The sequence below is a fragment of the Odocoileus virginianus genome, chromosome 15 (assembly GCF_023699985.2).
Source record: "Odocoileus virginianus isolate 20LAN1187 ecotype Illinois chromosome 15, Ovbor_1.2, whole genome shotgun sequence".
Taxonomy (NCBI): Eukaryota; Metazoa; Chordata; class Mammalia; order Artiodactyla; family Cervidae; genus Odocoileus; species Odocoileus virginianus.
This window is the reverse complement of record NC_069688.1, coordinates 10,401,375-10,425,425: the sequence shown is the minus strand read 5'-3', so window position 1 is coordinate 10,425,425 and position 24,051 is coordinate 10,401,375.

Below are 24,051 nucleotides of genomic sequence, written 5' to 3'. Positions count from 1 at the left end.
TCAGTCTTTTTCATTTTAGCCTTTCAATTATGTGTATAGTGAAGACGTCTTTTCTTATTGGTGTGTAATTGCTTTACAATATTGCTAGTTTCTACTGTCCAGCAATGTGAACCAACTCTAAGTATACATATATCCTTTCCCTCGGCACCCCCCAATCCCACCCCAGGTCCTCACAGCACTGAGCCAAGCTCCCTGCGCTGTATAACCCCCTCCCAGTAGCTGTCTGCTTTACACGTGGTACTGTGTATATGTCAGCCCTACTCTCTGAAGGCATCCCGCCCACGCCTGCCTTCATGTGCCCTGAAGTTGTCTTTTTGTGCAGCTCCCTCCTGTCTTGTTCTGCGTCCTAAGAGCTCTAGCCATGCTGTGCTACTGAACTTCTAGCTTCATCTCAGCTCACTGTGTGTGCTGGGCTCCGACAGAGTTCCCCCTCCCCGTGCTGAGGTCTGGAAACTTTCTCAAGGCAGAAAGCTAGGGCAACTTCAGGGCTCACTTGAGCTAGAAACCAGGTTTTTTGCCTCTTTGCCCAGTATTCTTTATTTCCACACCATCTTTCAGGTATCATGCCCATTTTCTGATGCCCTTTGTTTTGCAAATCATTGTTTCATTGTCTGCTTTTTGCTTATTTCAGTTGTAAAAGCAAATCCTATCACTGTTACTTCTATTTGGCTGGAAGTAGAAACCTCTTTTCTAGGACCTTACATTCTCTCTGGCCCTCTAAAGAAGTGACTCCAGTTTCTCTTTCACATAGAAGTATCAGTGATTCAAAGTTGCTTAAAGTATTCTGTTTCAGGGCACTTTTAATGTAAGTGAAGTCCCTCAGTCGTGTCCGACTCTTTGAGACCCCATGAACTGTAGCCAACCAGTCTCCTCTGTCCAGGGGATTCTCCAGGCAAGAATATTGGAGTGGGTTGCCATTTCCTTCTCCAGAGGATCTTCCCAACCCAGTGATTGAACCCAGGTCTCCTGCATTGTAGGCAGACGCTTTACCATCTAATCCACCAGGGAAGGGTGAGTTCAAATTTTTACATAAAGTGATGGTACTCTAAGGATTAAATTTAGGCATCTGTCTATGGGTATGAGATAATTATATTCTCTCAAGAATACCACCTCAAACATGGTTATGAACAAAACAAGACCAGTGAAGAATAAGCAAAAGTCAAGAAGCAGCTCGTGAATTTAATAAGGTCAATTGACATTGACAACTCAGTAAAACTTTATTGAGTTACCACTTTTTGCCAGGTGCTTTAACAGGCAGTCGGGAACTTAATATGCCTGTCCTGAGTTTATACTCTGCTGGGTAAAGATATTCATGAACAACTAATTATAATCATTTTAAGAAGTATAGGATTTGAGTACGTGTCAGGGTGGTTCCCCAGGACTGACAGCTGGGAAATCTGCCCCATGGAGTCATTCGGAGATTCTGAGTCAACATCCATCTACAAACCATCACCATCTCCATCTCATGGCTTCCAAGGCCACGCTGATCACTATCCCAGTCACCTGGAAGTGAAAGGAGTGTGGAGGTTCTTAGGGGCCAGACCAGGAAGTGGTGTGAATCATATTTTCTCAAGGTTCCTATTGGCTATGGCCTGGTCACATGACCAAAATCAACCACAAGGAAGATTGGGATATGTAGTCCTATGAGCCCAGGAAGAAGAGATAACAGGTTTTGGTAAACTGCTATGAGAATCTGTCATAGTAAGCACTTCTCTAAAATAAGTTTATAAAATATATAGATTTTTGGCTCATGGAAACAATGTTCTTATTTAAAGATACTTGGTGCAGTGACTCTTCCTCAGCATTTGCTCAGGGACTGAGGCTGTCACGTGCATTCGAAACTAACTTATGGCCTTTCTGCAATAAAAGGCAGGTGGAAAGGAACGAGTAGAGTAAGGAGTGGTGTCCAGCTGGGCTGCAGAGTTATACACCTGGGTACATCTGCTTCTTATCCTTTATAACTATCTGTAATTAGCAGCTTGTGACAAAGAAGCAAAAGGCCTTCTTAGTGAGCTGGCCCCAAAGCCACATCAGGAAAAAGAAGTGACAAAAGCAGACCCCAGAGAGATAGCTGTCCCACAATAAGCTGCAGCCTTCAGCGTGACATGAGAACAATGTCCGTTTATTTACTCTGAACCCTGACTTTAGGTCGCCATCAGGTCTTGTCTAACTGGCCATGTTACAGAATGATTTTGCTTCAGACAGTCCCAGGTTTGAATCCCTGCTCCTCAGTTGCTAAACTTGTGATATTAGGTGAATTACTTAACCTCCCTTGAGATCCTTACCTGTAAAGCAGGAAACAAAATACCTGCTCATCATATTGTAGCCACAATTAAATAAGTTTATACTTATAAAGTGGGTATATAAGCCATCTGGTATACACTTCTCAGATGGCTCAGTGGTAAAGAATCTGCCTACCCTTGAAGGAGAGGCAGGAGATGTGGGTTTGATCCCTGGGTTGAGAAGATCTCCAGGATCCCCACTGGAAACCCACTGGAAACCCACTCCAGTATTCTTGCCTGGAGAGTTCCATGGACAGAGGAACTTGGAACTTGGTGGGTTATAGTCCGTGGGGTCACAAAGAGTCAGACATGACAGAATGACTGAGCACACATGCACACATGCTTATAAAACACTTGGTACAGTACCTGACACAATAAAAGAATTCAAAGTAGGTCCTTGACTGTTTATCTATTTTATATATAGTAGTGTGTATACGTTAATCCCAAACTCCAAATTTATCTCCCACTCCCACCCTGGGGGGATATGGGTCAGAGGTTGAGAGGCAGAGAAGAGGTCAGGAGCATTTCCAGTGGTGGTCATTGCAATAGTAAAGACTGGAAGCTGGATGGGGGTCCATGTATCAGTGATGTGTAGGAAAGCTTGGTTGCAAATAATTTACATCTTAGAAAATGGTTTGAAATGCTGGAGATGGACTCGGGAAACCAAGATGTAGTCCCTTTGGGTCCTAGGATTGTCAGATAGTCCTGTCACTGTTCCTTTCCCATCTGGGGCTGCTGTTAATTAAGGCTTCCTCTTTGACCTGGAAGTTGCTGTGCTGATTCACACCCCAGTCACAGGCAGTCTGGATTCCCCTCCGCAGGACTATTCCGGAAACCCCACTCCCCCAAGTCAGACACTTCAGCTGTCATTAGATGCTTATTAAGGCAAGTGAGTCAGGGTGGTGGCTCAAGACACAGTTTCCACTCTGCTCCACATCCCTTTCCTCTCCCCTCCATGCCATGCTATTTCGAGCATACAAACTCACAAGGCTTTGTGGGGAGTGGGAGGGACATGGGTTCCGAGCTTCCAGACCTCCCAGAAAAATCTCTGCTTGCAGTTCACTTCCTTGAACAGAGAGCTAGTCTGCTCTGGGCTTCAGTTTCCTCAGCTCAGTGCAGGGGTGTTAAAAGGATTGAATGGATTTAAGAATAAAGGGCTCTGCATAGAGTTTGGGGTAGGGTAGGTCTGCAGGAAGTGCCTCGGGTGCCTGTGGTCTGACATGCGTGTCCCCTGATTTCCTCCACTTCAGGATGTAGTCCACAGGGCCAATCTGATGTGGGTCTCGAGAAGGATCCTGGGAAACCATCCCCTCCTTCCTTCCCCCATAGCTGTTTGTGGATCATCCTTGCAAAATTCCTTTCTGTGGTTCTCTGGGGGTGGGAGCCACACAGCTCGAGTGCTCCCCAAACAGGAACCTTTCACAGCTTCCTGGTCAGCTGCCAGACCCCAGGGCTGGCAGGGCCACGTGAGTTGGTTTCTGCTTTGTGGATTTCACCCAGTTGTCCAGACACAGAACCTCAGGTCTTTCTTCACATCAACTCTTTGGTGACATAAACAAGCACCAGAGCAAGCACCCTTTACCTGGATGCTCCTCCTCAAAAATGGTGGGGCTGTCCATGGAATTTGCTCTTGTTTCTGACTTCTTGTTGGGCTTTCAGACTCTGCTAAAGGGCTTATCCTTCTAGCAGTCCCTAGCTCTTTCTTTTTTTTTTTTTTTTGCACCACAAAATTCATATACTAGAAAATTCTTCAGGACAAATGACTCAGTTTTTTGAGCAAATAGATTGCAAGGGGGAAAAAAGTAAATGAAGAAAAGACTTGTGAATTTGTAGATTAAGATACTTTAGAGATACCTTAATTAGTGACCTATAGGAGCTTAATTGGATAATGACTCATAGTGGATTTTTTTAACTTTTTATTTTATATTGGAATATGAAGTGAAAATGAAAGTTTTAGTCATTTAATCACATCTGTAGCCTGCCAGGCTCTTCTGTCTATGGACTTCTTCAGGCAAGAATACTGGAGTGGGTTACCATGCCCTCCTCCAGGGGATCTTCCTGACCCAGGGATCGAACTCAGATCTCCTGCATTGCAGGTAGAATCTTCACTGTCTGAGCCCCCGGAGAAGGAAGCCCACTGTGGAGTGTAGCCGACTAACAATGTTGTGATAGCTTCAGGTGGGCAGCAAAAAGGACTCAGCCACAGCAGTGCCTGACTCTTCCATGGAGTTCCTGCCCTTCTCTCCTCTCCCTGTTCGTTGGGCAGGAACACGGGCTGGCATCTTCTTGCCTCTGGGACACCCAGCTGGTCCCCAGCCCGGGCACACGTTGACAGCCTGTTTCCTTCTCAACAAATCCCCTGCCCGTGGCATTCAAAACCGTCCAGTTTTGTGCCCCATCCACCCAGGCATCTTTTACTAGCCTTGACTTCCCCATTGTTAGGAGACAATGGGCACACAGACATATCCACAGGCGGAAAGAATCACTCTCACTTTCCAGAAAATGGAGCTCCAAGGGAGGGAGCTGAGGCCATGAAATGAGAGTCATAAAGCTCGCATTCCCAGCCCCACTACTCACTGGTTTTGTAATCCTGGGCAAATCACTTAACCTTTCTGAGCCACCAGCGGTCCTATTTGAAAGGGTGGGGCCAATGCTAATTGCCCTGTTCCCTCCTCCCCCGCCCGACTCCCCATTTACTGTGAGAATCAAATGAGATAATGTCTGTGAAAGTGCCCTGTAAACCAGAGCTGTTATTATATGGAGGCGACCCATTATTATTAAGAACTGGTTTTCCTGATTCTGCCAGTTCCCCCTCCCCCTCCATCCCCTGCGCTGGCTTGAGGCTGAGGCTCCCTGGAGGTGGACCTTTGGGGCCAGAAATGAGAAGAATCCTGCTCTTCTTGCCAAGGAGAGTCTTCTGAATTGCTGTGATTTAGGCATGTGGAACCACAGAAGGAGAAAGAAGTCCGGACACCCAGATATTTCTTGGTTTGGCTTTTGAAAATCCTAGTGGAAACTACCCTGCTAAGCTCCACACAGATTTGCAGAGACACCGTGTCCACCTGGGTGCTCTGGAGTGAAGCTGTTGCCGAAGGCTCTGCTTCCAGGCCTGCCCACCTTGGTCCACTCGTGCACCCCGATGAGCTCTCTGAATGCCAGTCTCTTCATCCTGCTTCTTGGCTTGAACCCCACACTGTGGGTATCAGCCTCAAGGTGAAGTCTTAATACCTACAGGGGCTCTTGCTGAGCTTCCCAGCCTTCCTATGACCTCTCACCCCTGCATGCTTTATCCTTTAGTAGTTCAGCTCTCACCCAGGATTTCATTTTCTGTTACCACTTCCTCTTCCTATACAGATCAGCCTAGTTGTGACCCATTTATAAAGCTTACCCTCACTTGCCTTGATAAAGTGGGGTGCCTGCAATGTGCTCCCATAGCATCTTGGTTTATCCCTATAGTAGCCTCTCCACTCCTGACTATGGTCATGTGTTAGGATCTGTCTTCTCTAGGAAGCCAGAAGCTCCATTAGGTCAGGTTCTACCACTGTCATGGTCATCCATTGTAGTCATGGCACTAGTTCATAGTCGAGCAATGAATGAATGAATGAACGATGTGTATGAGCCTGCTATGGATTTGTGTCTGGAAGCTGGGGAGCTCGAAAATGTTAATAAATAACATAGATGTGCTCATTTTAGAAAAGAATTAATATATTCCTGAATAAAGTATGCAAACTTTAGTATTAAGTGAAAGAATATTCTTGAGCCCAAGTCTGTTTTCCTCTGAAAGCCATTCTTTGAATCACTATACCTGACTGCAAGGTTTTTTTTTTTTTTTAAGGAAGGAAATTCTTTTTGCTTAAAACATTTACTTATTTACCAATATTTATTTGTATGGGCCGGGTCCTAATTGTGGCATATGGGCTCTTTGATTGCTGCATGAGGGTATCTTTAATTGCAGCACATGAACTCTTAGTTGCATCATGGTGGGATCTAGTTCCCTGACCAGGAGTCGAACTGGACACTTTGTGTTGGGAGTGCAGTCTTAGCCACTGGACCACCAGGGAAGTCCCTGCAAGGGTTTTAGTATTAGAAAAATCTAGGTTTGAATCCCTGGGATTTACCAGTTGTGTTCACTGAAGTAAGTTAGTTTATCCCTTGTACTCTATTTCTTATTAGAGCACTCTGTGAATTAAATAGGATGATGTTTGTAACATGCTTGGCTTTTAGTAGGTTCCTAACGTTAATTGTAAGTTGGTAAGTCAGAGACAGAGTTTAGATTTTCCAAATTCAGGCGATCCTAAAATAAAGACATTATTTTCTTATATAATATCCTTGAAGAATGGGGGAGATCAGAATGAAATTGAGCTTCTTACTTCTTGGGGGAACTTGTCATTTCTTGAGGTAAGTTAATTAATATGTCCTGTGACAGTTGAGCTTGTGGAGAGTGCTTTTGCAGTCAGCAGAATTCTGCTGTCCTGTGGTCCTACTTGCTCAAAATTGTTAGAGAAAGTCTGGTCATGGTGCCAAACGCACCTCCCCAGTCATCTGAGGACAGTTGTCCTATTCCCATTCTTGCCTCTGAAGTCTTATTTCTCTAAGTATAATGATACTAGTCAGTCCCTCCAACCGTTTTCAGGGAACAAGGCATTATCCACCAATTCTGTACAACCTTAACAATAATAGCTAAAAGAAAGACTTAGCAACAAGGATACTTACTAAAGCATTGATTACATTTGTGAAAAACTTAACATAACCACTTAAATACATATGATGGGGAACTGGTTGAATAGATTACAGCATGTTCACAGTTCATATGAACAAATAGCAAGAAGCCTTCAAGAATGATTGGAGGAATAAATGTTTATTGACTTGGAAATATTCTTATAGTATGTATTGGTAAATGTAAAAAAAAGCCAATTATAAACTAGAATGTCATGGATGATCCCCAACTTTGAACCATACTATTTATGAATTTATGGAAGAAAATCTAGAAGTATTTAAATGGGTGAAAATGTTTATCTCATGGGACATGAGATTATGGGGATTTTCTTTTTGTTCTAAATTTTCTATTGAAGGAGGAAGTATAGCTTGGTGGTTATGAAAATGGACTTCAGAGTCAGGTAGACCTGGTTTTAGTCATTTTCTACCATTTCAGAGCTTTGACACCTTAGTTTCCTAATCAGTAAACTACAGAGACTAATAGTGCATCCTATTAGTGTGGATGAGAAAATGATGAAGCTGGCTTTTTTTCTGGAGGGAATTAGTGTGTGCCCTGCTAAGCAATTTACTCGCATGTTTTTATTATGAGCTCCATTCATAAATGAAGAAACTGAGGCTCAAAGAGGCTAAGAAACTTGCCGTTATGCTGTGTGAAGGGGCTTAATTTTACTTTCTCCACTCCACTTCAGTCCTTTCAAGGTTGTTCAAGTTCAAATCTGTTCTCCTGTCATCCACATCTCCCTGCTGACTCATTCTGGACCAATTTTGACTAAAACCCCCCAAACATTTTCATACTGGTCATGTCTCCTCTATCTTTTTGTTGTGTTTTATCTTTTTTTTTTTTAACATGAATGAACTTATTATGGAGCAGGCAGGTGGATGAGAAACCTGGGCATTCAAATCATACCATGAATGATGAGGAAGTCCGAGAATAAGCCCTGTAATTTGGTAGTGAGAAGTTGCTGATCACACCGACTTCACACCCTGGAACCCCAGGGGTAGTATTAATAAAATGCATGAGCTTTGCATTTTCCTTCTCAACTCAATCTGGAAAGAGTGACTTCTGATGTGAGAGTGGGTGAGTGGAGAGGTCAGGAGTGGTCAAGGGAGGATGTCTTTGGCCTGCCAGGGCTCCTAGGAGACACTGAGGGACAGTGGTCAATAGAACTGAGCGAGGAGCACGAGGCAATCACAGAAATGGGGATGCCTGGTGATTCTGAGTTCTAATTCCTGCTCTGTCATCCGTTGTATGGCCTGAGCATGTTACTGAAGTCTCTGAACTTCGTCCTCAAAACGCAGCCAGTGGTACATTGGTTCTGGAGGTCTGAGACCAAAATGAGATCATGAAATATTCAACTTTGTGCTGGGACCAATTTCAGCCAGCATCTTCTCTTCCTCGTGAGCCCCCCCACTCTCCCCTGAAGGATCTGGTAAATGGTGAAACACAAGACAATCTGTGCACCCACAGGTTCCATGCCTAGGATGGGAAAACCATACAGAATAGAAACTCAGAGCTGCCAGGGAGAAAGGCAGTCACTGAGGTCAAACTGGCCCAGAGGGATCCTTTATCCTCATTTTGACATCTTCATTAATTTAAAAAAATTTCAAAATCAATATGCTTTTGTGGTAAAAAAAAAAAAAAAAAAAATCAAACCAGGCAGGAGCATCTGGAATAAATAACAAAAATTCTTCTTGGTCACCCTTCAATCGCATTCGTGTCTCCAGAGGGAAGCACAGTGACCAGTCTCCTTGTGTGCTTTTCTAGGCATTTTGCTGGGGATTTGAAGTGTGCATATGTAGGCATATATACTTCCTCACCAACACCATGAATGCTCTGTGACATGGGTGCTTCACAAAGCTTTCACAGAGAGAATGAAATGCTGGTGAAGGGAAGAAGAGGTTCCCCAGGCTTGGTAGTTTCCCCACGACTTTTCTTGTGTGGTGCGGATGCTCCCCGAATGCAGAAATGGCTGGAAGTGGACATTCTACCTCCTCTGTGTGGCCACCACTTTCCGCTCTGGTCCTTGGGCTTCTGCTTTGGAGATTATCACCTTAGATCACATCTGTCTCTCAAGGGACTTGGGCCCTTTGGATAGAATGATCCTTCCCCATCCAAGGGGAAATAGGACAGGCCCAGGAGGAAATAAGTGTCCAGATGACAAATTGCATGAGTCAAAGGGACTTGTGAGAATGCTCAATATTATTTTAAAACATTTGCTGTCTGCAGAGGAGGAAGGCAGTTGCTTCTGCTTTGACTCTTCTTTTGGGAGTGGGCAGAAGCCCTTCAGAGGTGATGTTGGATCCTGTACTTTCTTTTTATTTTTTTAATTTTTTAACTGCTGGAAAATTGTTTTACCATGTTCTGTTGTTGGTTTCTGTCATGTTCTCAGTCGCTCAGTCGTGCCCGACTCTTTGTAACTTCATGGACTGTAGCCCACCAGGCTCCTCTGCCCATGGAATTTTCCAGGCAAGAATACTGGAGTGGGTTGCCATTTCCTTCTCCAGGGGATCTTCCCAACCCAGGGATCAAACCTGCATCTCCTATGTCTCCTGATTGGCAGGCAAATTCTTTACCACTTGTGCCACCTGGGAAGTCCAATGCAAATCAGCCATATAAACATATATATCCCCTCTCTTCCCTCCATCCCACCCCTCTAAGTTATCACAGAGCACCAGGCTGGCCTCCCTGTGTTACAGAGCAACTTCCCACTCTCTGTTTTATACATGATAGTATACGTATGCCAATGCTACTTTCTCAATTTGTCCCACCCTCACCTTCCCCTGCTGGGTCCACAGGCTGTCCCTTCTCTTCTAGGTTCATCAGTACCATTTTCCTAGATTCCATATACATGTGTTAATACATGATACTTATTTTTCTCTTTCTGACTTACTTTACTCTGTAAAAAGAGGCTCTAGATTCATCTACTTCACTACAACAGACTCAAGTGTATTCCTTCTATGGCCGAGTAATATTCCACTGTAGATATGTACCATGTTCTTTTTATCCATCCATGTGCTGATGATCATCTAGAGAGCTCCCATGTCCTGCTATTGTCAATATTGCTTCAGTGAACATTGCGGTCCATGTGTCTTCTAGAATTGTGTTTTTCTCAGGGTATATGCCCAGTAGTGGGCTTGCTGGGAGCTCTTACTTTAACATGGTTAGTATTTCAATGGTGATATTAGTGTTAATGTACCTTTTGGGTACACAGTTTTGGAGAAAGTTATTAATTGGTCTCAGTCCAAATAGTCTGAGGGCTGTTGAGGGTAGGACAAAAGCTCCATGGAGTTTCATTGTGCAGATTTCCCCACCCACCTCCCTCAGGATATTTAGTGTAGAATCTGATTCTAACTAAAGTAGTTTCCTAATTGCTGTAGATTGACATGCTTCAATTGTCTATATTCTTGCTGACCATCTATTTATTCATTTGTTTATTAATCAAAATGTTTTGAGGTGCTTTGATTTGCCAGGCACTGTGCTATGTGCTGTGTATTGATATGGACACAAAAGAGGAAACCATTAGTTGTCCTTAGAGCTGCAGCAGGAACAACTTTCAACAGAGGGAATACTTGAGAAAGGTTTCAAAGTAGGAATAGGAGTTTGCCCCCCCAAAAAAGGTAGGGGAAGAACATTTCATGAGGGGAAGCTCCACTAACCAATGTTGGAAATACAGAATGAGAGGGTAAGATTTTGGGTGATGAAAGAAAGTCATGGCCTCGACAGATTGACTCAAGTTGTTCCTTATAGACAAAATCCCAAATATTGATTAAAGAAAGATTTCCTTTTGCTCTATCTAATTCAGTTCCACTGAGCCACTGATTTACTCAAGAAAGATTTACTCAGCAACTACTACATTCTTTGCCTTGCGGTGGTGCTAGGAATATGATGTTGACCACTTCCTTTTGGCCATTTCCCCAAAGGCTCAGTAAATAGTATTAAAGTTTAACTTGGCAGTGATCACCCTTCTCTTCTGCTCATGACAAAGCATTTTTCTATTTAACGGGCATCTATTGTGAGAATGGCATGAGTTTTTATGTTCTGGACAATGTAAGGGAGAATTTCAAACACTTTTATTGCCTTCTCAAAATACAAATTTAGATGTCAGTATAACTCATTGTTACATCTATTGACAATACATTGATATGATCAAACCTGATCTTGTGATAGACAACTCATAAATACCCAAATAAAGTTTATAACCCTGCCTCTGAATGCCATCACTTTGTTCAGCACCCCTCTTTTTTCCCCCACAAGGGAGAAATGACTTGGTTACACAGTGAGTTTTATAGAGTGGCAGGACAAACTTGGTGGCTGGCGCCCAGGCTGCTGCATTCTGATGCCTCCACAAATAAAACGCCCACGTCATGCAGTCAGTCCATAACCAAAACAACAGTGGGATCTGTCCTGAGGTCAGCGTTATTACAATCCAACTTCCTAACCCCTCCTACCTCCCCCGCCTCCTCCCAGCTCCAGAGGTTAAAGGACAACTAGCTCAATTCTTGACATCCTGCCTTTGGTCTCACTTAGCTTGGTTGCCTGGTATCTTCCCACCTGTCAGTCTTCCAGGAAGAGATGCTTCACCTCCTTTTAAAAATCTTCTTTGAACAGCCCTTTCACTTGCTACTCCAAGTGTCTCTTTGGTTGACAAAACTACAAACCCAGATGGGTAATTACGGATTGAGGGCATCAGTGGTTTGGGATTTCTTTCAGCTAATTGCTGTCCTATGTGAAAGATTGCATCAGCTGTGACAGCTGGCCTGAATAATCATCCCTCTTTAGCAGTAAGTTTTCACCTTCTGTGTAGTGGGGGACTTCCAAGGCTATTTTGATTGGTGATAAATCTGAAAAGGTATTATAGATACCTCATTGGGTTGTTGTGAAAATTAAATAGGAGACAGCCATCAAATTTTTGCCATCTGCCTCTTTACAGTAAGCATTTGATTTCGGTTAGGTATTTTTGTCTTCTAGAATCTGTGTATCCTTGACCCTCACACCCTACACTCAACTCCATTACTCTCTGTTCCTGATGGCACGAGGCCTGGATGGCTTCCTTTTTTCTGTGCTGGTTTTAGAGGTAGAAAGGAGGATGCTGTGATGTGTATATAGTTATTCAGAAGGCTCTGCCAATCGTTAGTTCTTTGCTGGCTGGAGCAATGAGCTCTGGAACATGCTGCAAGTTCTAAATGGGCTTTTTTTTGGGTACAATGAGTTATGTTCTCATTTATACCAGTGTAACAAGGATTGCTACCTTGACTATTTAAACTGAGGTGGGAGGGGTGCATGGGCTGGGGGCACAATGGGGAATTAGATGTTCTTATATGTTGCTCTTAGAGTTTTTTGGAAATAAGGAATTGTAGCAGGAATTTTTTTTTTGTCCAGTCTCATATGGCCAAGTACAAACTTGGAGAAGGAGGAAGTTAGTTCATATTCATGCTTTCTTCTAAGGGCAAACAGATCCACTGACCTGTTCCCCAGGGCTCATTTTCCATCTTGTTGGGCTCATCAGAGTGGATGATGAGTCTACGAAGACTGATAGGGAGGAATGCTGCTGAGAGCGTACCTCTCGGGTCCCTGCCTTTTTCTATGGAACATGTCCTGGACTCTGCATCTGGTCCCCGGACCAGTGTGTTTATAGTGGAGGCGGCCTGCTGGGCCATACAGGGGAGCTGCAGGGGGTGTCCAAGTTCACATGTCCCGCATTCCAGGCGAATGTTTTTGACATTGAGCAATAGCATAGCTCTGCCAGGTTTGGGTCTGTCGGATTGGAATGTAACCTAGAAGGAAAGTCCCGGAGTGATTCAAATGTTCACCTCCCCGCAACCTTTTCTTTTTTTAAAAAAAAATTCCATTTAATTCTCCAATGACAAACTCAACCCAGCACTCTCACCGGCCCTCAGCACTTGTAGGTGCTGATAAGTCCGGCTTCCCAAGAGATAGGAATGCAAATCCGAATATTTTGTTGAGTCATGTGTACTCTGCGGCTCTTTCCCAAACATTGCATCAGACCCATCACTGGCAGCTCCCAGGACTCTGCTGGATGACATTGGAGGTCCAGGAAAAGCTCTGTTCATTTCCCCCCCAAAAAAAAAAAGGCCTCTCACTCTCTCCCTCTAACAGTTGTAACATCCTGTTCTTAAGAAAGCCGAACCCCTGAGGGAGGAGAGGCACAACGGGTTTTGTAGATAAGTTTGAAAAATAGGGCTCTTGGCTTTTCCCACCCACTCTCGTCTCTTAGCAACAGTACAGCTGATGGTATCCACCCAGGGGGAAAAAAAGAACACACAGAACATGTGGGGGAGCCTGTCTGCATTCTTGACTGCAGTCTGATTTATTTAAACCTTCCTGCATTCTTGGGTGTGGAGACCCAGGAGTCACGTCATGAAAGCATTCCCCTGCCCTTCTTGTGACCCCCGCAAATGAGCGGATAGAGGACAATCTCAGAACGAGATGGATATTCTTCCACAGCAAGAATTGGCTTTATCTGGGGGCGGGTGCTTCCTTTGATCTGGGGGAGTCACCGTTTGAAAACTTGAGCACATTCATAGAGGGAGGTAGAAAGGGGTGTGGCTTTGGAGAGAGCCCTGGACTAGTGGGATGGGAGTCTGGTGCCCCCAGCTCTCCCTACCCTGGGACCCCTGGCAGGAAAGCTCTGACGTTCTCCCTGTTGGCTTTCTCAGCTGCAGAGTAAGGGCATTGAATGGACGTTTACTCAGGTAACTTCTAGCGCTGAATCTATGGTTTGAGTGTACACATGTGTGAGTGTATATTTACATAAACTTTCTGCTGTATCATGCACCCATCTGACTTTCTCTTTCTCTTGAGCTTAGTGTTATTAAGTGTTAAGTGATAGAGCAAGAATGTGAGGCCAGGTCAAGCCAAGCCTGAAACCCATATTTTTAATCACAGCCCTATAGATGTGCCATGCGGTTGGTATGTTATGTAATATCTTGTGATCTTTCTCTCTATATCTATGAATCCATGGGAACAGAACTGGGATGTTTCTTTCAGAGGATTTAGGCTTTCATGGTCAGAGGGATCTGGGTTCACATTCCTGCTCCATCTCTTAATAGTTTTGTGGCCTCGGGATTCTTGACTGTGACATGAGAGTAACAAATCCTGGGTGACCAGGTTGCTCTGAGGATCAGGTAAAATGATGTCTTTAAAACAGCTGGCCCAGTGCCTGCTACATAGAAGGTGCTCAGTGAAAAGGGGATTGAGGTTGCAATATTGATTGATTATAGTTTTCTTGATGGTAGGAACTTACTTTAATTGCTATATAGCCCCAATATATTTTGTGGCACACAGGAGACAATTATGTTTGCTGAGCCAAAGAGATCTCTCTCTATCACAAACACACACACACACACACACACACACATACCCCAAAATGATGAATTTTATGACTTCATGTTGCTGGAACTTTTTGGTAGGGCTATGCATTTTAGAGTGCTAAATCATAGCTAAGATAACCAATATGATTTAGTTGCAGTTGGCTGTTTATCACACAGCTTGAATGTTCTTCAATCATTTTCAAATATGAGCAGTTGCTTTTCGAAGTGCTTTTTAAAAAGCCAGATATTGTCAGGGTGTCTCTCTCTTTTTGTCTCTCTCTTGGGCTCTGTGTCTCTCTCTTTCTTTTCTATTGAGCTCTTCCTAGGTAGCAGGCACTGTGCCAATTGTTTTACATTCATTATTTCATTTTTACTCGTAACGACTCTGCCAAATAGGTTTCATTATTCCCATTTCACAGCTGAGGATCTTGAAGCTCAGAAAGTGTGAGTCATCCATGACCACTGTTAAGACCACAACTCTCAAGTGGCAGAGAAAAAATTTGAACAGAGATCCCTCTGACTATTAAAATGGGGAGGAAAGAGATCACTTCATATTTTGTCTTAGTTATGAAGCCCACTCCCTTGGGAAAAAGAGCCATCTATTCCCTTATTAATACTAGGGAACTCTGAGCACACACTGTACCTGGCTGTGCTAACTCCATTATATATTATCTTATTTAGTACTATTCACAAACCTGAAAGGCTAATCCTTTGTTATTAGGCCTAAATATCACAGGAGGTAATTATTGAGCTGCAGATAGATTCAGTCAGTTCAGTTCATTCACTCAGTCATGTCTGACTCTGCGACCCCATGGACTGCAACATGCCAGGCTTCACTGTCTGTCACCAACTCCCGGAGCCTGCTCAAACTCATGTCCATTGAGTCAGTGATGCCATCCAACCACCTCGTCCTCTGCCGTCCCCTTCTCCTCCCGCCTTCAATCTTTCCCAGCATCAGGGTCTTTTCCAATGTGTCAGTTCTTCACATCAGGTGGCCAAAGTATTGGAGTTTCAACTTCAGCATCAGTCCTTCCAATGAACACCCGGGACTGATTTCCTTTAGAACGGACTGGTTGGATCTCCTTGTAGCCCAGGGGACTCTCAAGAGTCTTCTGCTAAGCCCAAGTAACCCAGGCTTCACTTGGCATAACTGGGAATTTAACTTAGGTAGTCTGACTCCAGAGTAAACTCTTCTCACAAACGCATCTACTGGTTTTGTTAGTGTCCATGAGGGCAAGTGGTCTCCATTACTCTTGGGGGCATTATTATAGCTTCTCCAGAACCTAACTTCTGTTCTTTTAGGTAATGTCCATCACCAACCTCTCCTTATCCCTGAGAATAAACAGTGGGCATTGAGGGAATGGCTTTAGAATGATAGACTTAGAGATTTACAATACTGAAAGATTTACAAGGTCTTCAAACTCAGTGGCTTCTAACCATGGGGCATGAACTGTTTGGCGGTGGTCCAGAGGATCTTCCTGACCCAGGGATTGAACCCAGGTCTTCTGCATTGCAAGCAGGTTCTTTATTGGCTGAGCCACCAGGTAATTCATGATCAATATTTACAGAGTAAGGTGCATAGAATGGAAAATATAGAGTGTATTGCACTGAGGGTGAAATAATGTTGAGAAACAATTGATTTACTGATCTGTGTGAACCTGTGTTCTGGGTCATTGTGTAAAATACATTACTTATTGAGGGCCATGCTTGTCAGACTTTGAAAACACTTGTTTCATCCAGTGGTTTTTGAATTTTGTTCCAAGGAGCCCACAGATACTTTAATGGAGATGAGCGAAGTTGAGTAGGAAGAGTTTCAAGAATATCACTCCTATCTGTCTTTCATGTTGAATTTTCATATAATAGTTTATCTTTTAAAAAGAGGACACTGAGAAAAACAATTGAAGAGCCACTGATTAGCCATTGGAACTGTGTTTTATCGAATGTTGATTCATCCTTGTGTGACTTCATGTGGTTGCCAAGTACCAAGTGCACAGCCAATGAGATGGCTGCCACTGAAATATGCAGCAAGATTAGAAAATGTGATCTCTCTGTCTTGAACTTGTTGCAAGAACCAATTGTTATAACAACAACTATTTCTTACACCAGATATGGTAAAGGAGCACATGATGATGATGTTCAGAATTTGGTGGGTTCTTTGAGGTGGCTCAGATGGTAAAGAATCTGCCTGCAATGCAGGAGACCCGGGTTCAATTTCTGGGTCAGGAAGATCCCTGGGAGAAGGGAATGGAAACCCATTCAGTATTCTTGCCAGGAGAATTCCATGGACAGAGGAAGCTGGTGGGCTACAGTTCATGGGTCTCAAAGAGTCGGATACAACTGAGTGATGAACATTTTCACTTTTTGAAAAGTTATACAAAGGATTGTTACAAGAATGGTTATTGAAGGATAGAAGCTGGCTAAAGCAATGGAGATGAAATAGAAAATAAAAGGATTATACTTTGGTTCAGATCATCAGGGTGAATACAACTGTAATATGAATTTACTTGATAACAGTTTATGACTCAAAGTCTGAACTTGTTAACTGACTTCTAACTCTGTAAATCAGCACAGTAGTGCCATGTGGACCAAAACCTAAGGTCAACTTGGCTACATATCATGTGTTCATGAACATATGGTGTAGAAGACCTCTTTAAAGAGAAATTGCTTACCATGGCCAAAGTACTTTGTGGCTTTCCCCAAGTTAGATAAAGTCTGTTTCCCTTCTTCTTGATTTTGGTGGGCCCTGTGATTTGCTTTGGTCAATAGAATGTGGCCAAAGTGATGTGCCATCTGGAACCTACTCCTCATGCATGCTGCCTACACATTTTGGAACCACTGAAGCTCTGATACAGGCATGTGAATAAGTCTTGATTACCCTTCTGGAGGAAGGCAATGTAAGAGAGACCTCAGGTGTCCTAACCAAGGTCATCTTGGACCAACCAACCTCTAGCCCATCTGCCAACCGATGGCAGACACGTGAGTGAGCCCAGATGTGTTCAACCACGTTCAGCCCAAACTGGAAGAATTGCCTAGCTGACCACTGCAAGAATGAGCTATTAGTAGTTTTTGAAGTGTTTTGTTAAGCAGCAAATTCTTGCAGATGCACCCACTCTCCTGCTCTGGCAAACCCATGCTGGAAGACACACCATAGCCACATCTGATCACCATCCACATTAGCTAGAGATGTTAACACACTAGAATTTGCAGGGCTTGGAGCAAGGAGAGGGTGTCTGAGGACGCACCAAGTGAGGAGTGAGGAGGCTTAGTCTGGAAAGTAAGGGTATTTGTAAGAACATATGCTCTACCTTCTGAGATTTGACATTAGTGGGAGAAGTGGGATGAATTCTTTTTAATGTCTGTGGTTGCGATTTTTATCCCACTGCATCTATTCTTGCAGTCGCCTTATGGTGGGCAGAGTGTATGTTCTCTTGAGCACTGTCTTGGAGCTTGGGTTTGGATGTGTCCCTTGTTTTGGCCAGTGAAATGGAGGCAGAAGTTACAGCATGCCTCTGGAGGACTCAGTCTTCTGTACTTTTGTTATCACCACCAGAACAGAATGCTGCTGGCCCACTGGTCCCAGAGGAGGATGAAAGCCATGTGAAACAGAGCCACCTAGAGCCTGCAATACAGTCTTTCTGGGTGACCCATATATTCATAAATGAAAGATGAATGCTTACTCATATGCTGCTGTGGTTTCCTATCGATTTTTACCCAGCCATAGGTGACCAGAAAGACTTCCAAGATTAAACTTAGAATCAAGGAATGGCTGCATTGGGGAAGCAGTCTTCCGTTGCATTTAAAGATGAGTATCTTTGCCGAGGAAAATGAACCGTTCCAAAGTGAAACATATGGTTATATTAGGAGTCTTCTATCCATGGGCTCTTCGAACATCAGGAAACCGTACATGGTCTTCTTAGTTTGAATGGGGATTGGACTTTCATTCAGAGTGGCTAAGATGCTAAGCAGTTTGGGAAATGATTAGCTGGTCACTTCATCTATGTTTCAGCAGAGAGGGAGGACAAGCAGGAAAGCATGTGTGTGTGCGGAGAAAGTGTAGGTTAGGAGCAGCAGTTGGTACAGTGAAAGTGAAGATCACTCAGTCATGTCTGACTCTTTGCGACCACATGGACTATACAGTCCATGGAATTCTCCAGGCCAGAATACTGGAGTGGGTAGCCTTTCCCTTCTCCAGGGGATTTTCCCAGGTATTGAACCCAGGTCTCCCGCATTGGCGGCGGATTCTTTACCAGCTGAGCCACAAGCAGTTGGTATGGGAAGCTTTAAATGCCCCACCGAGATGTTGACCTTTTATTCAAACCGGGAGCTTGCAGACCTTGTTTTTCAAGTGGGAGCCCCTCCTGCTTACATCTAAAGATGCAGTTTAAGTCCAGTTTTCTCTCTGGGGAACTTTCCTGAACTTCCTAGTCTTCAGAGATCAACTTATCTCTGAGCTCTTCATCTTGATGTAGTTCATATCCTGTCTTAGCCTTTTCCTTGATTTTTTCAGGCTAAGATGGTGGATTTCCATGTGCTCACATAGTGAGTTAAAGAGCTTGCTACTCTGTGCTATGGTCTTGTATCTTTCTTTAAAGCCATGTGTTGGTTGAAGTCAAGGAATTTGGCTTATTCATTCTGGTACCCCCTCTATGTACCATGGTGCCTGGCACCATGAGGTACCATGCCTGGCACCACTCTAAGGCCTCAGTAAACACTTCTTGGATGAGTGGATGTAGATTCCTTTCATCTTTTTGACAAATTGAACTCCTGAAAAAAGGCAGTTGGTATTTACATTTCCATGGTGCTTCAAGGTCTGTGCATTTATTCATTCAACAAATATTTTATGAATGAGCCTTATCCTGACTTACAAAGCCTTGTGCCATCTGGCTCCTATCCATTTCTTTGACATTATCTTGTGTGGCTCTAACCCTCATTCTTTCACCTGTTCAAGCCATACTGGGCTTTTCTTCTGTTCTTTGTATTCTTAAAGCTCCTTCCCATCTTAGAACTTTTGCAGTCTCTTTGGTTGCAATCTCTATCCCTTGCTCTTCTATGACCTCCTCCTTCTTGTCATTCAGTTCTAGCTTAAAGGTCTCCTCCTTCAGGAATCCTGTCCTGAGTGTCCAATCAATGATACCACCTGCCTCTCTATCACATTGTTCAGTCCCAGTTCCCTACATGACATTCATCTCTTTCTGGTAAATAACTTCATCCCTTCTTTCCTTCCTTCCTTATTTGCTTGATTGTCTCTCTTCCAAAATATAAGCTTCATAATAATAGATACTTTAAAAAATTTTTACTTCTCTATTCCTAGTGGCTGGTAACTATGTCTTCAATGAATGAATGAATGAATACGGGTTCAGCACTGTAACTGCGTTGCAAATTTAATGGAAAGAGGACTGATGATTTTACAATTTTGCTGAATGATCAAAGTACGCACGGTACAGCAGAGAAACCAAAGCCAAGCCAATGAGCACCAAACAGAAAACAGCACCCTGAAGTGTGTGTAGCCCGCTGATGCACTGAGGCCTCAGCTTCCTCTGTGAGACGAGCCTCTGGTTCGTCACGAGCCCTAAGTGAGAGAAGGAAGGGGTAGCACCCAGCATCTTACCTGCCATGCAGCAGGTGCCCCATGAATGGTAGTCTCTACCCTCCCCCTCTGACATGGCAAACAAGATGCACTGAAAAGCGTATATTGGTCTACCTAGACGATCCACTCCAGAGAACTGAACTCCCATTCCAAACATGGCTCCTAGGCTTAACTTCAATTATGAAAATGTCTCTGGTGCTCCAGTGTTGGCCGTGGAGGTGGAGCTGATGTCGTTCATTTGTGAGCCACGTACTTGGAGTCTTGGAAAGCCTTGGTGAACCCGGGAGGTCTCATTAGTTGCTGTTCTAGGGCAGCGTGGTGTGGAACTATGTGATAATTGGCTGTAAGCCACTGAAAAAGCCCGAAGGGTCAGGAAATGATGGAGACGGGGCTGATCATCAGCAGAGGGGCTGATGATAACTGCTGGTGTTGCCTGACACACCAGCCTTGGAGAATTAGTCCTTTCGCTTACATTGTTGCCTGATTAAAAACAACAATTTCAGCAGTCACTTGCATGTTAATAAGAGTTTGCTGAATAGCACCATTCCATTCTATTTATAGGCCTTTATAAAGATCTCACTCAATTCTCACATCCAAAACAATGGTGGTGTTGAGTGACCAGGGTTAAGGCAGGTTGAGTCTGCATCTTGAGGTAGTTCTTTCTGGAGGCTGGGTGGCTGAGGGTCTGGGGTGTCAGGCCCCATCGAAACCCTGGACAAGGGGCAAGTTTGGCCAGTGCAGGGGCAAAGGCAAGGATAGTTACACAACAGAGCTCCCAAAGTGAACTCATATTTGTTTCCAGTCTGTTTTTCCTCTCCCCACTCCACCTACACAGATGTGCTCTTTAAATATTTATTTGCCCACCTTTGCTGTGTGTGGTAGACTCGATCCCTTTGAAGGTGTTTACTAATTAGATCAGGCTGGGAAGTTGGGCAACTTCAGATGTATTTGTCCTGTGTAAGGTAGACCCTGGACACAAGACCCTTGAATAGCTCCAGGGAGGTCAGCTGCTCGCTGACCCCCACCTACCCCCACCCCCACCCCCCGCCTACTTTCTTTACTGGAGGAAGTCCTAATGATTGCTCAATTAAGCTAGATGACACTGGCTCTTTTTCTGCCATTAGCTCCTGACACAATTCTGAGACAGACATCAGAGAGCCTGGAGCCGGAAGGCTAAATGCTCTTAGCAAACACAATTATGGATCAGTTGCATGCTGGGCTCAATTTGACACCGTCCACATGCAGTTCTTACTCAGTGACACAGCATGCAGGCCATACGTATTGACTTGCATCTGATCTTGACTTGAAAGGAAAATCGCTGCTGCAGGAATTCAAGTTCTACAGACCCCCAGGTCACTGGCCTCAAATATTTAAAAATAATATTTGCTTCAGGAGAATCTGTGCTCATGCATGAGTGGATGTGTTTGAGGGGATGCGAGCAGGGCATGTGTGTATGTTTGGGCATATATATCCAGTTGAAAGAGCTTTTAGAAGAGATGATGCATGTGGTGAGTGGGACAAGCCTATTGTACTGGGTCTAAAGGCAGCCTTGGTCTGTGGTTCAGGTTTATTTGATGCCTTTCAGCCACTTTGGCTATTGTCACTGTTATGATAGTCAGAGAGAGGTGAACAGCTGATGATGACCTTGTGGGATGTCCATCTGTGATCTCAGGGGATCCGCTAAGAGATTCTTGCCTCAAACATCTTAGCTTGTTTCAACTGTAAGACCAGAGCACTTCCCACTTTCAGATCAGTGGCGAGAAGCCTGAAAATATGCTGGGATCGATGCCTGTCAACCTGTGACAAAGATGTAGGTGTCCCTGGGCTTTGCTTGCCCTGGACCTCCTCTCTGTTCTGCAGACTCTTGCATACATGTCTGTCACAGTCCAGAATCCGGTCTCTTGGTGTGTTCACCAGGAGGCTGGGAGCAGCTTAGCCTTGTAACCTCAGCACCTCACTCTATTCCCTGGGTCAGCAATGTGTATCAGACGAACCAAACAGACACATCTCACAGGGAGATGTAGGCTTCCTCCTGATGTTACTAAAGAATAAAGTAGAGAGCAGAGCCCCCGAAATGAGCACTGGATGGAGAATTTTGGGTGGGCAGGGTGGTGCAGGGCAGGCCCATGTCCACCTGTCCCGGTGAGATTTGACTTCACATTTGGGGGTAGAGTGGCTTCCCTTTTAATCCTTGTGCTACCCTCAGGTTGTGTGTGTGCGCTAAGTTGCTTCAGTTGTGTCTGACTCTTTGTGACCCTATGGGCTGTAGCCCTCCAGGCTCCTCTGTCCATGGGATTCTCCAGGCAAGAATACTGGAGTGGGTTGCCATGTATCTCTCCAGGGGATCTTCCTGACCCAGGGATCGAACCCATATCTCTAATGTCTCCTGCATTGGCAGCTAAGTTCTTTTCCATTAGTGGCACGTGGAAAGCCCGTAAGAATAGCTGACTCATTGGAAAAGATGCCAATGCTGGGAAAGATCAAAGGCAAAAGGAGAAGGGGGGAGCAGAGGATGAGATGATTAGATAGCATCGCCAACTCAGTGGGCATGAATTTGAGTAAACTCCAGGAGAGAGTGAAGAACAGGGAAACCTAGCTCTAGTTCATGGGGTCGCAAAGAGTCAGATGGGACTTGGCGACTGAATAGGAACAACGCCATCAGGTTGGCCTCTGGTTCATTCCGTTTCTTGATGCAACACTTCGGTTTGAATAGGGATAAACCTCCTTCTTATGATTATGTCCTTTGGGAATAGAGCTTAGTATTTAGAGCTTCTAGGGCCATACTACCTGAATCTGAATCCCATCCCCACCATGAACACACTGTGTGACCTTGTGACCTTACTTGTCTCTCCATAGCCCTTCATCAGTTTCCGCAGTGGTGAAGTGGAGGGAATACCATTCTTTCTTTTTCTTTTCCTTTTGGCTTGTGGGATCTTAGTTCCCCAAGCAAGGACTGAACCTGAGCCTTATTCAGTGAGAGCATTCTCTCCTAAGCACTGGATTCCAGTGAATTCCTGATACTGTTATTCCTAAAGGTTCTTACAAGGATCACTCTAAGTAAAGGTCTTAGGAGACTATCTGGCTTCACATAAATGCTCAGGTGGTTTAGTAGCTAAGTTGTGTCCGACTCTTGTGACACCATGGACTGTAGCCAGCCAGGCTCCTCTGTCCAAGGGATTTTCCAGGCAAGAATACCTGGAGTGGGTTGTCATTTCCTTCTCCAAATGCTCAGGAATGGTAGCTAGTCCTTCCTGCGACACATGGACACTCCCCACCCCACCCCCATCTCACCTATAGCTGTGGCGAGCACTGGGTACTAGACACAATGCACCTGTAAATGTAGTGATCACTGTTGCTAATGTTGATTCACCAGAACAGATCAGAAGTAGAAAAGAACTTACAGCCTCCTTAGGAATTGCACAGAGAAAATTCAGCACTCTGAATGCCTTAACTAGTTCACTCTCTAGGGTTACGAGTCTTAAAAAATTTTGAGGACTGTGTCCCAGAGACAAAAGACCCAAGAAGGAAATCTTTCCTTTTAATGCTTGATTTCCAAGAGATGCCCTTTTTTCCCCTCTGGAAAATGGACAGCAGGCAGGATGGCACCCACTTCAAAAAAAAAAAAAAAAACCTCTCTCTTCTGTTCAGGGGCTTTAGAATTACATAACTTTAGATATGCCAAATCTTAGGACAGTGCCATTACTGTGGGCACAAGGCTATCCTAGTATCATCATGCCACAGTTTTTTTTTTTTTTGCTATATTCACAATATATGCACTTAGGAATATAGGACTATTTCAATGTATTTTTGAATAAAAATGCAATACGACTCCAACTATTATTTTGAAATCTTTTTTCTCCACTTAAAAATATATCATAAACTTCCTACCAGATCAGTGAAAAGACTTTTATACCATCTTGAATAAGCACTGAATATTATATAGTATGAATACACCACAATGTTCTTATGTGGCTCAGTGATAAAGAATCTGCCTGCAATGCAGGTGACACAGGAGACGTGGGTCTGATCCCTGGGTCAGGAAGATCCCCTGGAGAAGGAAATGGTAACCCACTCCAGTATTCTTGCCTGGAGAATCCCATGGACAGAGGAGTCTGGCGGGCTATAATCCATAGG